This window comes from Anarhichas minor, unplaced genomic scaffold (genome assembly GCF_050575085.1).
Source record: "Anarhichas minor isolate MPS153535 unplaced genomic scaffold, ASM5057508v1 ptg000014l, whole genome shotgun sequence".
NCBI lineage: Eukaryota > Metazoa > Chordata > Actinopteri > Perciformes > Anarhichadidae > Anarhichas > Anarhichas minor.
Window position 1 is genome coordinate 9,764,894 of NW_027466460.1, and position 13,065 is coordinate 9,777,958.

Here is a 13,065-nt window from a genome sequence, read left to right on the forward strand (position 1 = left end):
TAGCCAATCTCTGTTTCTCCATAGTGAAGTTATTAATGTTGAGTGCTCATTACAGCTGTTCAAACACTGGATGGTGGCCAAATGACCCACGCTCTAGGAAAACACGGCGATCTGCTTTGGCAAAGTGATTTTAAAGGGAGCATAATAACGTTTGTCATAACTCATAGGACACCGAGGACCCGCCGATAGAGGCCTTCAAACCCAAACACGGTGTGTATGAATGTTTGTGTGTATGACACAAACCAAAACAGGCAGCTGTTCACACCAGGCCAGCAAACAGAGGAGCGGATCCAGTGATGGAGGCCCTCCTCAAAAGTGCTTGTTTCATCTGTTGAGGAGGTCCAGAGATCAGAGGGACAGAGAGGGGTGGGCACGGAGGGGAACGTCTCTTATGGGCCGATGTCGGGGGCCAAAAATAGTGGCGAACGCCCCTCTCTCCCTCCGTGACTCATCTGGAGTGCGTTAATTAGCAAGAGACGGTTTGCCACCATCGTGGCTGGAACCACACGGTGCATGGTGGTGACAAGGCCCAAAACAAACGCTCCTTAAAGAGGGACAGGGCGGCAGGAGGGGGGGGGGGGGTTAAGCGGGGGAGAGCCGGAGTGCAGTAGCGTGAGGATATGTCACACTTGGAACCGATTGGTATTACCGAATCCTTCCAAGGACCAGGAGGAAGCGAGGATTATCATCCCTCTCACATCCCCCCCTCTGGACTTTCCACTTATAACTGAAGAGAGTTGAAAAGTGGAACTTACTGTTCTCCCAAACCACTGCTACATTTTCTCTCGATGGCACGCACTAATGGAGGTCTGTTCAGCAGCGAAACCCAGGAGCTACAACAGGAGAAATCCCCAGTTGACTATAATGGGCTCAACAGGCCCTTGGACATTAAATTACTCTGCCTGCACATCAATTAATTCACCTCCGTTTTCTCCGCAAACAAAATGGCCCATTCACATATCATCGCAGACCCTGCTGAGCAAATAAATGCCTTCATCATGTCTGTATGTTTTGGGTCAATGTTTTCTTTGCATTTTGAGTCATATTGATTTAAGTCTGGACCTGGTAGGCTCTGTGTGTGTGTGTGTGTGTGTGTGTGTGTGTGTGTGTGTGTGTGTGTTAGAGATACAACAAGAAGAGAGAGAGAGAGAGAGAGAGAGAGAGAGAGAGAGAGAGAGAGAGAGAGAGAGAGAGACAAGCAGACAGAGAGTAGGTACTCTGTGTACATTTGTGCGTTTACTTTAGACCCATGAGATGCTACGGGAAATAAGTAATTAAACCTTACATAGCTTGCCAAATAAAAAAAATTGTTGGGGATCAAAGACAGAGCAGCAGATATGAGTTTCTGTTCCTGGCTAGTCGAGGAGGGGGGTTGTCATACCAGACATGGTGAGCACATACATTTCCTTGGGCCCCGGGCGTGTGCTGAGGTTCTGCTGGGTGGACTCATTACTCACTGGGAGCCCTGAGCCTGGGGTTGACGGAGAAGCCTGTGTCACACCCACTACACGCACTGACCGTTGTGTAATCCCTCCTGGGGTTGTGGAATGAGCTTGTAATGATGACTGGTTTTGATACGGCTTCACCCTCCAAAACACGCAGAGACGCTCAGGAGGCAGCCATGCAAACCTAGACTGAAACCTGCTGCGATGTAAGTGATACTTCCCAGCGAAAGAGCTTCTGTCCATAGCAGGAAGCCCTTATCAAAGGTTCACATGCACAAAAGTCTCTAAAGTATTTAAAACTGAAATGTTGCAGCAAAATCAATTAATTCCAATGGAATGCAGTCATCAGTGGATTCGCAGACAGGGACAAAGTAAATCCGCATTTATCTTTTGCCACAGCTGAACTCGAGCAGTTGATCAATAGCAAGCCATCTTAACAGGGCTGAGTTTGAGGGAGAGAGCTGGAGAGTTGCAGATGGAGAACCCTACCGTAGCTTATTATTTCAGCCAGGCGTAAGCCTGAGAGAGGTTATGTGTTTGGTCGTGTGTGTGTGCGTGCGTCCATGACTGAGTGTGCACCTCTGTGTCTGTCCATGGCTAATTTCTCATTCTGCTGAAGCAAACTGCACAATATGTTGGCTGCCCAGTTATGGCTGCATGCTCAAGGACCTGGTGTGGTTGCGGTGTCTCACACTTTCTCAAAACACCGTTTATTGCCTGTTTGATACTGCAATTGACTGCCTGCTAACTCCTCTCTCACTACTCTTAACCGGCCCTTTGGACGTTAAGGGGCCGCTAACAGCTAATGGAACTAGCAGTACACACACTGCTGTACATCGCCGCCACTCAGCTTGGTGAGTTTACCCTTGTGTTTTGGCAGGATGAAGTGTATTACACGGCGACATAGAGTCCATTGCTTGTATAAAGTTAAATCACCGCAACCCTCCTCTGTTAGAGTACATACTGCGCCACAAAAATAAACGATTTGCAGACAGTTATGAGTCAATGGTCTTTTGAATTAACTGCGTGAACTTACTATCCTGTGAACAAGCTCAAATATGCCACTCTCTGATGTGGTCCTTTAAAACTTTTTTTTATTTTTTATTAACAATGGATCACATGGCTGCGAGTCAAGATAGTCAGCATGCACGATACCAGGATGCTGACACTGAAGCAGTTCAATGAAATGCAGCAATCAATTATTTAAATATTTACCCCTGTGCTTCTCCTAATGTGACTTTTCAGTGTCAAAATGTCTCCAGTAAAAAGAAAAAAGCCTATGAGCAATCATTCATAAATTCCACCTGCAGCACTATCAGCTTTCATAAACTTGTTCACAGATTCCTATATCAAAACATATTTTTATGCAGAAACATTTTCATTTTGACAAAGCAAGATGAACCAAGCCAACTTGTTTTGAAACGAGGAGCGGTATAGAGCTCTCTGACCTGCTGCATAATTAGGCTCACCCCCGTGATTTTGTCTCTTTGTCAAGAATGTTCACGAATCCCTGTGGATGACATCATCTTGTTCTGGGGAGTTGTAGCCAAACAGACAGAGAGAGAAGCAGCACCAAGCGTAGCATCCCGATCCAAGCCCTCAGCAGGCACTCTCTTGAGCCAGCAGACCTGGACACCAGTCGAGAGAAATGCCCCCCCCCCCTATTATTTCTGCCTTGGTTACATCATCCTCTGTGTGCACATTTCAATAATGCCTCTGAAATCTCCCACTGGCTACAAGACTCAGGGGGGGGGGTGAAGAAAGAAAAATAGCAGAATGTGTGATGAAGAATAATAACATGCATCCAGGAATCGCTGAGCATTCGTTGAAAGACATGAGTTTAAAATGTTTGGAACATGCCAATCGGATGTAGCTTTCTGTCTGTCCTCCTCTTCCCTCGTAATCCCTCCAAGTAGATGTGTAGTGGTAAGCGTTTGTATTGACTCAGGCTGGTCAGCCGAGCTCTCTTTTCAACCCCCTTCCGCACCCCCCCCCCCCCCCCCCCCCCCACCATTCAGCCAGTGGGGGGGCTCTGGGCTCCATGCAGACCCAGCCATAGCAGACATTTTTGTGGTGAAATCATTAAACCCACGTGCAGCTCTCTCTCTGTGGTCACTGGGGGTCGTGCTCCTCTGCCTTTAGCTGAATAAATCATAAAGTTTGCCGGGGGACCACACAAGAAGCCAGCACAGTGCAGCCAGCCCATCTAGTCTATGCAGCCAGCGCAAAACACATGCACACGCACAGCCCCAGACCTTGTTATTTTTCAGAAAAACACCAGCAGCGAGACAGAGACAGAGGAAGCGAGACAGAGAGAGGCAAGGAGGCAAAACTGTTGGGGCACAAAAAAAACAATAGAGAAGACATTGCACGAGAGATAATGTCAAAGCGATGATAAAAATGTGTAAAGTTAACATGTCTGTGTTCTGTAAAACAAAAAAGAAAGACTTGCAGGTACAGCAAGGTGGAAAAAAACAGACAGAAAGGGAAAGATTGAAACTGACTACAGTGAAGCTAATGCACACAAAAAATACCACTGAAGAATCTGAAAGAGATGTCAACAACATTTGCTAGTAACATCAGGTCAGATGGAACTGAAAAAACAACAACATTCTTCCGAGCAGGCTCAGGAGCATCATAAAGGAGAGAGATCCTCTCTCCCTCTCCCTCTCTGTCTGGATGACCTCGCCAGACTGATCCTTCAGACAAGACCTGACTACTAGAAGAGGAAGCACTGTCCTGTCTGAGGATCACATACTGTCGAGGGAACACTTAAACAGGTCCGGCTGAGAATGTGTGTGTGTGTGTGTGTGTGTGTGTGTGTCTGTATTTGCAAGTTGCACCAATTAATACTATAAATTACCAGAACAGATCACTACTAAAACTGTCACTGTGATTTTAGAGAAAAACTTCTGTGGACGCTTCAGTCACATTTCCATGTGAGATTGTACAAGAAGCAGCAGCGCTGGATGTCTTTGCTTCAGTGGTGGAAGAATTCAGAACCTTTATTTTATAACTGTAAACAATGTTTTTATTATTAAAGTTACTACAAGGGACTTTTAACTGGATATTAAACAGTCTCAATTTGATACTGTTGCATCTATTTGACCTACATAAACAAACAAGACCTGAGCGAAATATTCCTGAATCCCAAATTTCGTCTGTTAGCAAATATGTTAACCATTACAATTTTGTAAGATGACAGGTGCTCTGCCTAAAGTGGCCAAAATTACTGATTGCAGGTTTAAATTGCATTAATGCTAAAACGTTTATTGCATTTGTCATGACAGGGAAATTTTATTTTAACTGTAAAATGGGGTTTAAAACAATCGCAAGCATTCAACAATCGCATATTTTACATGATGGTCATCAGTTGTAAAAGTTATTTCTTAATTTGCAAAGTAACTACATCTGTTAAATAGAGTGGAGTAAAAGGTAAAATAAAAAGTAACAAGGGTACAGTACCTCATAATTGTACCTAAGTACAGTACTTGAGTCGTTATACTTAGATTCCACCACTGCTTGGCTCCTAATGAACAGACCAGTCATTTGATATGTGAACCATGAATTTATATATTAAAGTCAACTCAAAATCAACTTTTCCAACAATCCTTTTTTGATGTTTGCTTCCGACTTTCTCCAACTTAAATTCATCGACAAATCTAAACCACCAAACAAACCACTCTTATTCTGTTTTTTAACGCCCTGCTGTCCTGCTTTGTTGTTCCCTCTTTCTTCACCTCCATCAAGCCTCTGTCACCTGACTAAAAGGTGGGGGTCGTCACGCGTGTCATAGTGAGAAATGTAAGTGGCAGAGCGGCCTGGAGAAAGAGGAGAGGGCGAGGGTGGAGGTTGAAACTCTACCCTCACCGTTAACGGAGGCCATACCACCTCTCGACCCCAGGTCACACATTTCTGAGTGAACTTTGGCCCTGTGACCACACCAGTGGTGCTGAGTACCTCCTCGAGTCATATATACACATACATACACACGGTATATCCTCAGACACCCTCTGGCTTGCAGGCAGGCTGCCATTACCTGGAGATTGTATCAGTGTCAGTGTGTGGGGGATTCTTGCTCCCTTGGGGTAAAGCACAGAGGGCAGGCGCCTGATCTCTCTGTGAAATGTTAATGTGGAACAAAACAGGCTGAACTTTGAGTGTAGCAATGTGTGAAGCCGTGCTCGTAGGTTAAAGCAAACCACCCAGCCAAATTCCAATCAAGTATGTAAAATTAGGTTTCAAAATCAGGAACAAATAAGCAGTATTCTCTTCTCTGAAATGTTGGGGGTGTGTGCGCTGAAGGCGGTGTATTTTAAAAGTATCATACTGTCTGTCTGTGATGTGTCGCCCCCCGGGCTCTCTGAAGCTCTGTGCGCCGCATTAACTGGCTGGCGGGGGTGACGGCAGCATTGAGATGCCCGGGGCACGCTGGTAGACAATATATAACTTACATTTTAAATTTATATCATGTACCAGAATTTACGAATCGGTAGGATATTACTGCAGACATTCTTGTAATCTTGCGTTGCAACTTCTGCTGTCACAAGTTAACGATAGTCTCTGCAAGTTGTTCATCTATATTAGCTGTTGGTTCTAACTGTTGGGCTACTAGCTGGTCTGATGAGGTATCCCTCTGTAAAATAACGTCAGGGGGTTGCAACAACTACACAGTAGTTACTTTGGACTACTTACTATAATTATAACACCAGCACACAAGGCAATTTACACTCATTGGTGGGCATGTACTGCCAATGACGGCACCAGATGTCAGGAGGATGAAGGAGATAGACGGTTCGGCCTCATTCACCAGCGGATTATTTCTGAATCCCAGTTGTCGTCTTAGAAAGTTGTTGAAACTATCCAGTGTACAGTGTTCACTGCAGAGGCAAGATGTTGGTGGTGATCCATTGCTCTCCATCAAGGTGGCTCCTCACAAAGTTATTCCACCTTTTCTTCACGTCACGATTTGTTTTGGTAATTTTAAATGAGGTGACTACGTTTTTTTTGTAAATCCTGAAAAACAAGGGAATATACATTTGCGGAAAGTCAAGGAGGTCATAGCTAGCTAGCTAACTGTAGGCTGTGGTAAGTACGTGGTGTTGTAACTCACTATTGAGCTGCAAAACCACTGACGCTGTGCCCTCTAGTTATTGTTTAGTGTTGCTTCATCAAGCCATGATTGCAGGCCTGCAAAAAAATCTTCAACACGAAATTGATGAAAAACAGTTTAACAGTCCAAATCCGCAATTCAGTACAAAATAGTTCACAGTCTTTTTACATGTTTTCACCAATTGTTTTCCAACATGTATAATGCAATTTCAAACAAATCTCTGATTTTACTTCACTCAGACTTTAAGAAACTCTATCCCCTTTAGCATCTAATGGCATGTGACCAAACCCAAAACAAACCAGACGCCTTTGAGTGCTTTGAACGTTTTCTAAACACACATTGATGGTTCCACAATCAGATCACTTACTTGCATGCTTTACAGTATATCTTCAATGCACTGCCTTCATTACTGACTGAGACAAAAATCTCCCATTCAAGCCGCAGGTTTCATTAGCACTGGTATTTCAATTTTGAAGACAGTAAATTGGCCAAGGAATGCAGCTTGTTCCTTATCAAAGTCTGGAAGTCAGGGATCTGGAAATGCCTTGCTTTGTTGAGCGTTTAGTTTATCTGTCCCGTAATTGCACATTGTAAAACTGTCTTTCTGGGCTTCTTGCAATCCCCAGTGGCCAATGTAACCATCTGGCCCTCGCAAAGATCTGAGCAGGAAGTTATGTGAGACGTAAGAGGATAGGAACTCTGATAATGGATGTTTAGCCTCACATAAAGTCGGCTGATTCTTCGGCAATCCCGTCATTGTCTGAAGTGCCTGTCACCGCGTGTTTGACTAGCTTGCCAAAGTCGTCAATCTTAACGGCGCTTTCCTGCAGTAAGACGCTCGACAGGATGTTAACAAGCTTTTCACGTTTTTTTTGCACAATGCACTGCTTTGGTGTGCAGGTGGAAAGCACGCAGACCACTGTGTTACTCGACCTGGCATCAATGGTTCATTGAATCAGAAATTCTGGCATCTCTTTACCTAAGTGCAGGTGGATGGAGCACACAGCCATGTCTTTGTGCAAACTAGCATTGCAATATCACCATGGGGAGCACCTGCTGTGTTCCTGCACAAATATGTCTATTATGAGCCTATGTGTCAACATGACATAGTGATAAAAACATTTTTTCATTATTTTACCTTCTATATATATATTCTATTCTGTCAGTTCAAAGCTTGTAAGGCTATCAAGACATGTTCTGTGTCTATCGTCATCATGCTTTCACAATAAATCACTCTGTTAACACATATAAGCAGGTGGCTGGCAGCCTCCTACCAGCCAAGTCACACAGTCCGATTGTGTAGGATGAGAGAGCATGTACGTTCAGCATCCCTACTTACCCAGAGGCTTTCAGAAAGCTGGAGACGGACACAGTGATATTAAGACAAGGAGGTCTGAGGAGAGTCAACCTCTGTGCACAGATCCCTCTTTATGCTCCTGTTTATTATGGTCCCAAGTAATCCATGCCTTGTGCACTACACCAGAGCTGCCATATGTCAACATCATGCTGGTGGTTTGCAGGGTTCCAAACAACAGATAGGGTGCACTGAACCTGCCATGTAAACTTTATAAAACACATTCAGCCGAACTATAATTATTTACAAAACCGGAGCATGGGAATATTTAGAGGAAGGGGGGAAGTTTGTTGCCCGCGGCCTTTGTGATAAAAAAAAACTGTATAAAGAATTATATTTTACCAGCACCTTGTTATGGCACCTTCAAAGCAACGGCGAGGTTGAAATCAAAGCTCTTATTTACTAAAGCGCTAGAGAATGCTGTATTGTATATGAGTGTTTAATTTGCGCAGCTTAGCCAGTATGGCTAACACACAGGTTTGTGTGTGTGTGTAAACATTTCACCTTCAGTGCCTTCACGGTCTAATGGAGGGTTCTGCAAAATTTAGTCCACCTTTCCGTAGAGCAGGCGTGGCAAAACCGGGAGGGGAGAGGGGTAGATGGTGAGGAGCGAGGGGGGTTATTTTTGTGAGCACCCCTACAATGCTCCACCTGTGCCTCAGCCATACCCCAGAGGACCACCCACTTAGGGAGAGAGAGGGCAGTCGCGAATCCCTATAACCTCTTTGGGTGGGCAATAAGGCCTTGCGCTGAAGTAGAGTGTTTGAGACAAGTGAAAGACTCAGGAGGAAGGACTCTCAGCGAATACTATCACACCACCAGCGAAGAATAGCAAGTGCTCGTGTGAATTAAAGAGGTGCTACATCAGGGCAGCCTGTGTGTGTGTGTGTGTGTGTGTTAGTAGTAGTTGTAGGAGTAGTAGAAGTGGTACATGCATATCCATATGTGTGCATTGTGTGAAGTTGAGTAAGAATGAAAAAAACTGACTTTATTTGTATGGGAATTATATAACGGATTTACAAACCTGTGTTCATTTCATCATAGAACTCAGTATAATCAGAGATCACCACGCCAGACATCACGCTACATATATCAAAGACACTTGAGACACTCCGCTCTTCCCTCTCATCGCCACTTTCATGGTGGATTTCATGCAGATAACCATAAACATTAATAACTGTCAGTTATGATGCCAGCATGAAACAGCTAACACCAGATGAGTAGCAGGCCTCCACAGAAGACACACGGAGGTCTCCAAGGTCAAAGACACACTTCACCATCACTGACATAATGCTGAGTAGGTTTGGTGCAAAGGGAGTCCTTATGGTAATATGAAACACCAGGGACGTAAACGGCCATCAGCTGTGATGTGTTTTTATTCTGATAAAATGTCTGCAGTTACCAGTAAACACACAAATCAGGGTAGTGAGAAAATACACATTTTATGGCAACTAATTATACAGCAACTCATTTTATAGTGATCCTCTTGTTCAGGTTTCCTTTTTAAAATAAACATGCATTTAAAACAGTTTTGTCTCTGTCAGGGAACATTGTCCACCCACAGACCCTGCTATTATCCATTAGTGGCCCTTTCCCAAGTAGGCTAGATATGGCAATGAACATTAAAGAGGGGTCTGGCCTGATATAAGAGACATAAACCTCCTATATACATATATATATAAACACTTTTGCTGTCTGACGAGGTGGGAGGACAAATCTTAAAAAGTAATCGTTTCGAGCATAGCTTTTAAGATTCATTCTGTGACAATGGAGCAAAAAACAAAGAGTGCCCACTTTAACAGAATGAAGCAAACATTAAAATAAATCACACATCGGTCAGTTACAATAAAACACATGCTGCATCGATCAATGCTCGGGAACCAAAGATCTGGCATGAATAATATACATCATAGTGTAAATTACGACATCTTTTCACTGTAGGTAATTCTGTGTGGAAGTAAGCGTAAATTACACATAATGGCAAGGTGTAAGGATGAGCGTCTGGTTGTGTTTGCTTGTATCTATCTTTGCTTATATGAATGTGAGTGATTGATGGCTGAGGAAAGAGGTGAAGGCCTCCTCCCCGGTGGTCTGGCTGGGCTCTTAGCCACTGTGCAATGATCGCTGCTGCTGCTATCCCTGACCCACATCACCACATCATTGACACTAAACCCGACCGCCAATCTTCCGTTGGCCTGTTGCCCTTGGCACCGTCTGCGCTGGAGCTGTTTGGATTATCACCCTGCTTCATAATGAAGGCCGAACAATAATGAAGAGGAACACTGTATCCACAAATACAAGATAAAGTTTGTTTGTCTATCATTATTGTCAGGCTGACTAATATTTTCCTCTTTAAAAGAAAAAAGAGAAACGTGGTGCACACTGCTGCACAGGCCAACCCTGCGGTGCACGTGTTAAGTGGCAAACACAGGGAGGATAAAACAGCTCAGGAACACTATCCCATGTTCAAATAAACAGAGGTGTGTGGGGTCTGAAGGACACACACACATTCATTAGGTGTCTCTGTGCCTCCAGACCCGTAGTGTTTGCGCAGTGATGCACACACACATTCACATACACACACACATGCCCTTACTCTCTCTTTTTTTTATCTCTCATTCTCTCTTTTTCTCAGACACACACACTCACACACACAGTCCAACCCCCAATTAGACAATCAAACAGCTCCACTGACCCTTAGCTTCTCTGGGATTCGGAGTTTACACCCCGAGATGGGCCGCCCATTCCTGTTTACCCAAGAAACCTGACTGATGGATTGTATTGTTTGGCCTTTCGCAGTTATAATTGGCTCCGTTGTATAGGTTAAAGCTTGGGATATATTCTGCAGGCCCCAAACATGCCACGCTTGGCCTCAGGGTCAATGACACTCATATCAGTCCAGGGCCCCCTAAATGGTAAAAGGGTCAGTAGTGAACATCACTGGCTCGCTAACGACATCGGTCGGTGGCGATGACTTCACCATCTTACCCCCTCTCTGGCTCCTTGCTGCTGAACCAGAGACACAAGCTTGGCCAAGCATGCCTTCTAGTCCCCCAGCACCCAGTAAATATTTAGCCAGGACTCCACATTGTGACACACAGCCAGTCCAAACAACCTGCTAAACAATTATCATTGGCATAATCTGTATACTGCATTGCCTCCTTTATGTATCCATGTGTCAATATAGTATTTGGCTTTAAAATGCCATGTGATATTTTGTTAACTTGAAATGTCAAATTGTACTGAATGTGTACCGATCATTCTGACACCACACAGAAAGAAAATATACATTTCAAGTTGGTAAGTCAATGCTGTAAATAATGTCCAGGGACTGGGTCCAGTATGTTTCTGCTCTCACTAGCATCATTGTACCTCAAACAAGTCTGCAAAAAAAATAAAAAAGTTGAATGCGCACAGGACGGTCAGTCTTAAAAGTTGATAACCAAGCTGGCAACATAAGAAAGGCGACTGCAAACACAGTAAACCCAAGATGTCAAAATAGTGGTATATAACAATTAACAACTTGATTGGGCAGAGACGTCGGCTGAGAGACATCACAACAGTGATCGTATTTGTATAATTGTATACAGCTACAGGCCAAGAAACTCTGTCTAAATGTATTACATAAAAGATGATTCAGCCATATGTTAAGGTGACAAACTAGCTTCACAAAAAAAAAGGTTTGGACTGTATGCTATGATGGAAAATAATTTAGTTATGTGGATCTACAAGAGTCATTAATGACTATGCCACTGGTTGCTAAGCATTCAACAAAGACAGGTGCAAACACATAACACCTCTGTGTTTGGCCACTGGTGAAGTTGTCACACTTGGTTATGCAAACATTTGCAAAAATATGGCTTCCGCTCCTCTGCTGCTTGCTAATGAGGCTGCAGGCACAGGGATTTAAGGATGTCCAGCATTTTGCGGTTGCTCTTGGAGACCACGGCATTTCTCATAAATGTGATGATTTTTTTTTTTTTTATGTGTTGTAGTTTGTGTTACACTCTCAAGTTTCATTTCCGTCCACACCGGAGGTCTACAGTGGTGATGAATCAACACGGAGCTTACAGTAACTGAGCTGTAATCCAACAATGATAGACGTTTGTGTACTGTGGCTGTGGCTACCCGTGCTGCCAAATACTATTTTGATTTCCAGGTAATGCTGCACTGTTTGTGGTGGCCACATCAAACTGTCCATATGCAAAAGAAAGGAAAACATTGTTGTTTGGTACATGTGCAAAATGGAAAGTAGAGTAGGTAGAGTTCATTCTCAACCTTCGTACACATTAAAGACAGGACTGCCACCAACCTTTATTGAACTCTATCAGAGACAAGTAGTGCATCGACATCAGTAGGAGAAATGTCTTTCTACATACACTTGTAGGGTAGCCCTGCCCTCCCTTTAAACTACAAGTCACCTGTACAGTAATTGTAATTGACACAAGTAAAAAAGTCCACATTTGAGAAAAATAAGATGACAAACAGAGCAGAAGTCAAAGAGAAAGTTAAGAAGTTTGTGATGCAAACTAACCAATTATTCATAAATGGGGTGGACGGATATGGATTTTACAATGAGCAAACACACTGCAGACTCAAAAGTGACTTCTGAAGCAAACCTTCCAAAGTAATCACTTAGTGATCAGAACATACACTGCATTGTCTTCATTTCTATTTATCATGCTGCTCAGCTAGAGCAGGACAACAGACATCAACATCGCCTCCCTTAAATGACTTCCACATTTTATTCATCGGATAACAAAAATAAATGCCAGAACTTGAACAGCACAGTGTAAAACATGAAGCAAGTTCAAGAGTGTTTGAACATCACTGATGGGATTCAACCGCAACAGGACTGTCCAGTTGACCACACAAATATTTGGAGTACGCAGTGATACTTGGCAGCCTCCTTCTCCTTGAAACAGCATGCAAGCCACAGGTTGTGAAAGACTGGTAGGGAAAAACATCCACTTTCCCAGGGAAGGACAAGTGTTGAAATGCATCTGAACACTGCACTGTATAGTGCACAAATGATTTATGATCAATCCATCCTCTAATTTTCTTGCTGGTTTATCTCAGCGGGATTGTGGAGTTTGCTCGACTCTCCCTTGGATTCAGAATTCACAGAGCTCTTTTGGTGGGCCGAGTGCACC